At 46.1% G+C, this 5,524-nt stretch overlaps 1 pseudogene; it reads left to right on the plus strand.

Moving 5' to 3' along the window:
- The window catches only part of LOC105979663, a 64,487-nt pseudogene extending 64,159 nt beyond the window's left edge, over positions 1-328 (plus strand).
- The last annotated feature ends 5,196 nt before the right edge of the window (positions 329-5,524 follow it).

The raw sequence follows: 5,524 nt of genomic DNA on the forward strand, positions 1-5,524 counted from the left end.
GTCTCCTTTCAGAGCCATCTTGGGGCCGTGGGCAATGACAAAAGTCCACTGAGGCGCCCAGGGAAGGTCACAGTCAAGTACAACCGCCAGGAGCTATGGGAGCGCCTCAACCTGGAGGAGTGGATCTTGGAGCAGCTCAGGACGGTCCGGAAGACGAGATTCCCCAGCTGGAGCTGGACGTGGACGAGCTGTTGGACACGGAGAGTGAGGATACCCGCGCACTCAGGGTCAAGGAGCTGCTGGGTGACTGTTACAAACCACTGAGGCCTCCATCTCCGGCTTGCTGGACAAGACCCTGGGCACCCTCAGAAGAAGTGAGGCTCCCTGACCCAAGTGAATGGTGGCTCCCACAGGACAATCGCTGCGCCACCCCCACCACCCCCACCGACCTTGAACCTCGAAGCAACAGCAATGGGGAGGGGGGACCTGGTGCGGTGAGCAGGGCTCCCTGCGTCCCTGGCCCAGGGGCTCTTCTCTTGCCCCTGCATTTTCCATTTTTTTTGTGTGTTTTTTTAAACTGTTATTAAACGGATGGGACTTTTTGTGTTTTTATCTTGACTCTATGGCGTGGGCCCTTAAATTTTAAAAAAAGAAAAGAGTATGGGAAATTCACAGGGGCATTTCTACCCTGTCCTATAAGGTCCTAGCAGGGGTGCTCAATACGTAGATCGCAATCTACTAGTCGATTGCAAATGTGGTGTGGGTAGATTGCATAGTATTAAAAAAAACAACAGGTAAGCCTATCATCAGGCCTGTTACTTAATTGATATACAGCACAGCCAATCAGATGCAATCTTAGGTGTCAAATGCATGCGCAAACAACTGCACTAAGTGCAGCAAAACTGACAAGCTAATAAGAAAGTGTATTAAAATGAGTGGGGGAGCTGGACCAAGTAAGAAGACAAAAACGTATCACTTTCATACGGAATGGAGATTTTGACACTACAAGCCGACATTCAGCTGAAGTCCAGAGCGCATGAACAGTTCTGGAACTTACTCGCAGAGGGAAAGTACCCAAACATGAGAAAATGTGCTACCTCCTTGACTGCATTATTCGGCTCTCCTTATTTATGTGAGTCAGCCTTTTCCCACATAAAGATGATTAAGTCAAAGTACCATTCCACCATGACTGATGATCATTTAGAAGTGTGATTGAGGCTGTCTGTCCGCAACTACTGCCCAAACTATGCATCCCTGGCTCATTCCATTCAGTGCAAGTCATCAGAGCCAACTCAGGTAATGACAAAAAATGTACATAGTTAATTGTGTTGTGTTATATAATATGGACTCATGCGTTTATGCAAGGTACATAACCATACATTGTACATATGAAGAATTATCAATGCATTTATGAATAAATGTAATAAATAAATAAACATAGATGTTTTGCATTTTTGTAGTTGGTAGATCATTTTGACTTGATCATTTTATAAGTAGCGCACATGCTGAAAAAGTGTGAGCACCCTGTCCTAGTGCTTGGCGTCTACTCATGGGCAGTGAATTTGTTTTGTTTTCTAACCTAAGGGGCTCACTCTCTGCCCTATATTGGGTAAATTTTTATAATCCACGGGATTTTCATTGGCTAAATTTTAAAAGTAAATTGTTATTTTTGCCTAGTCTGGAAGCTTTGCTGAAATCTGTCCACCACAGGTGAACTCTGGTGGTATTTGAAATATAAGATAACTTCCAGTAACCTACAAGTTACCACAATCTCCCAAACGGTCAGAAAGGAGATGTATGCTACATATAGAGATGTGTAAAGGGTGCTGCAGTTGAATAACAACTAATTTTATTTCAGTTCAGATTCTTATAGTTCAGATTCTGAGCATTTTACGTGACTTGAACCCCTTCAGGTCTTGCATGAATCCTCTGAGCATAGAAAAGGACTCCCTAATTTAGTGAAGAGTGGAAAGCAAAGAACAGGTGTGCAGTGGAAGGGAGAAGGCGTTCCAGGTAGATGGAGTGGCAGGTGCAAAGGTGTGGAGGCATCAAGAGCAAGTGGGGTTTGGGGATCTCTCTACCTTGTTCATCCGGCTATGTTTTTCTCTTTCATGGAGGAAGGGATTCCTGCAAATATTTACAATCAGTAATCTCTATTGTTTATAAAATGGATGAGAAACATCCTTAGGGCATTTAATTCTATTGTTAACAATCTCCAGCAGTAGCTCTGATCTCCTTTGGCCAAGTTTGTACTTTATCAACTAGGACCACCAGGAGAGTCTATTCATCCTCCACCTTCACTTCTACCAGGTGCCTTTTCTTTGCTCCTTCCTCCCAGTCCCACGCTGACCTCGGGAGTGTGCTCTCTTTCCGTCTAGAGCCTCCTATGATTGATCTTTTACTTCTATGAACATAGCCCATTTCCTGATGGAACTGATCATTAGGGCTTCTTTCATGAATTCTGTTGTAGTTCCAGCCATCCTGGGACTATCCCCAAGCCGGATCAGTAACTGGAAGACTTGTCTACTGATGGTAAGGTAAATCATCATCACCATTATCCTCATCAGAAGCAGCCAGTGTATGTGAGCATGTGGCATGGGCGGAACACCCCCAGTTTTGACCTTTCCTCTTCTGTCTGACAGTCTAGTACCAAGATCAGGCTTTCCATGAGTGGGAAGTGAAAAATCAAGTTATAGAAGACGGGAATTACCAGCACAATTTTGGTCACAGAGAGATACTTTGGAACAACTGAGAAGCAGTGTCCTTGGGAACCCATTAAAGCTACAAATGTGACTTTTCCAATCCCATGTCAAATGGTGTGAGAATCTTGGCCCTTCTGGCCTTCACTCCCACTTTCCTTGGACTTGAGGCCAAGAAAGCATGATGCGTTCCCTCATTTTTACATTATCCTTGTCCTATATCATGAAAGAGAAATCCTAGTCCTAGCCTGGGATGAGGGAGTTAGGAAGCCCTGAGATGGACTTCAGGGGAGGAAAGGATGGTGCCTCCCAAGAAAGCCATCCTCCCTCCTGCCTTGTGTCTTGGCTCCCTATAACAATCCTCTTCAGAGCACTTGAGGTCTAGAGGGGTTTTTTGGGTTTTTTTAATGGAAACAAGAGACTCGTAAATCCCAAAGCCAGACTCCCTTGGAAGCTCCTGGCTCAGCGCTTGTTTTCTGGGCACCTTGCCATAGCAGCATCTCCCAGTCTGCTTTTCCTTTCTCCCAACAGACTTCACACATGGGCTGTTGGCTCTGGTGGGGTAGCCTGTGCCTTGCCTGCCCTGAGGCTTTGGCCTTGTCTTAGTCATTCTGGATGAGAATCTTTGGGCTGGACTGTATTTAACACTCAAGTCCTCCTGAAATTTGTGGTCACTGGGTGCAACGGGAATGACCCCACCGTTTGGGGAAGACCTAATAAATGAAGTTTTAGAGAGGCCACAGAGAGCCCTCAGTGCACATCCACAGGTGTTATCAGATGGGAAAACCCAAGAAACTTTGGGTTAAAGTCAGGGCTTCAAATGTATTCATTAGAGTTCAACCCCTGCAAAAAATTTGCCTTTCCACCTCAGGTATACTGAATCTGAATCTACATTTTAAACATAAGACTCAGTTGTACCAACATATCCCAGGTCTAGACTCACCTGGAGCATCTTGCTAAGAACTCCAAGTTGAAATCCACCTACAGTTATCTTTCCTTAAGTGATGGACTGAACATCCCAGTTCATCCTGACTGGGGGGGTCTTTCAGAGTCCTCTAGTCCAGGATCACTCTCTTTTTCACTCCGATGAAGGGGCCCTTAGGTGCTTCCAATCACGTCATCATTTTCCACTCAACCTTGTCCTTAGTGTGGAGACTAAATTCCTGAACTTGGCTGGTCATTGGAATCACTTTGCAATGAATGAGTCAGACTCTCTCAGGGAAGGATTCCAAGGATCTGTACTTACACCAGATCTCCAAGTGATTCTAAAGACTGGCCAAGTTTGGGACCTAAGTATAGAGTTTGAACGCAAAGACCCCCCACGTACAGCTTGTCAATCCCATGCTGCCAGCATTTGTAATTAGGAGGGCTATCTGGTTCCTTCTTTTGTGCCCCCTGATCCACTACCTCCCCCACTCCCCATAGGCTTATTATGTCTGAAGATAGAAGGAGGGAAGAAATAGAAACACTAAACTCCTCCTCCTCCCCATATTCTAAAACTTGCTTTGAGCCTAGTCCTATTATTTCTGGAATCCTGGTGTACTGAGTTTTGAAGTGTCCTCAGGATTTGCAGGAGAAAGGTTCTGGTGGAGGGAAGTGACGCCTGGAAGATGTTACAGGAGGGAAGTTCTTCCCCTTTGTTATATAGCAGGTCAGCCATGGAGAATGGCTGAAACTCAGGCCCATAACCCACTTTGACTGGATGTGTAGGATGGAAAGAACTCAGGGCCACTGGAAGAACTGGCTTCTGGTCATGCCCAAGTCCTAATTTTCATGGGGCTTTGGATAGATTTTTCTCTTCCTTGGGTCTCAGTTGTTTGTTGGTTTTTTAATAGAAATAGAATATTGCCCAGCTAAACTACTGCAGGAAAAAGAACTTTTTCTCATCACAATTCATATCAAAGGTGGAGGGCGTTGAAAGTATTTACTGGTGGATCTTTGCTGAGCATCCTGATTCAACTGGGGACAGACGGGCAGAGCCTAAGGAGAGATGTGGTGCTGGCAAATGGGGCTTTGGGCTGATGGCGTGGGAGCTACAGGCAGAAACAAGAAGGCACTGAGTTTGATAACCCTTATCAAACGTATTGGTCTGTGTCCTGGCCAGAGGATACTAGAATTTGTGTGTAGAGTTCTAGAAACATGTTTCTTGATCTTAAGTTTTGTAGTTCTTCTGAGAGGGTCTTTGGGAGACCTCTCTTCTCCCTTAAGCATTGTCTGTTGATCTCTGTTGCTGTCTTTCTGCACCTCGTAGGTCCTGACTCTCTCTTTGGGAAACCACCCCCCATTTGGGACCCAATTACTGGAGCTTCCAGGAAAGTTTAATTGAATATATGTTTTAAAATCTGGAGCCCGAACCCGTGGCCCTAATTAGAGGAAACAAGGGGGACAAGAGCAGAGCTGTGTTTGCTTTTCATTCTGGATTAGAGACCTCGAGTTGTTCTGAGAGCTGAGGGTGAGGCTGGGGGACATTGAGTCTGCAGTTTGTTTTTCACCCCCGCTGCCCCTCTTCCTTCTGCATTCTCTGCAGGGCAGCCCGGGGAGCCACAGCTCGTGGGGCATTCTGGGGCTGTGGGAGGGAGCTGGAGGCAATTTGCAGTTGTGCCTACAGGCAGGGAGAGAGCAAAGACTGTGTGTGCACATGTGTGCACAGTCATGTCTCGGGTGTTTGCACATGTTTTTGTTTGAACACCTGCGTGGAAGGCTTTGCTGAGTGTGTGTGAGAGAGACGCCAACACGGGGACAGCCAGGCTGCCAAGCCCACCTGCCACATGAGTTTGTGATTTATAGAGGCTTAACAAGTGTCATAAATGGCTCTCCCTGGAAGGCATCAGATGCCATTCTGGTGAGCCACTCTTTCCCACTACCCTTCTCTCAGCAGGGGCCTG

Source organism: Echinops telfairi, unplaced genomic scaffold (assembly GCF_000313985.2).
Source record: "Echinops telfairi isolate 266 unplaced genomic scaffold, ASM31398v2 ScPeMD7_7465;HRSCAF=8503, whole genome shotgun sequence".
In the NCBI taxonomy this organism is placed as follows: domain Eukaryota; kingdom Metazoa; phylum Chordata; class Mammalia; order Afrosoricida; family Tenrecidae; genus Echinops; species Echinops telfairi.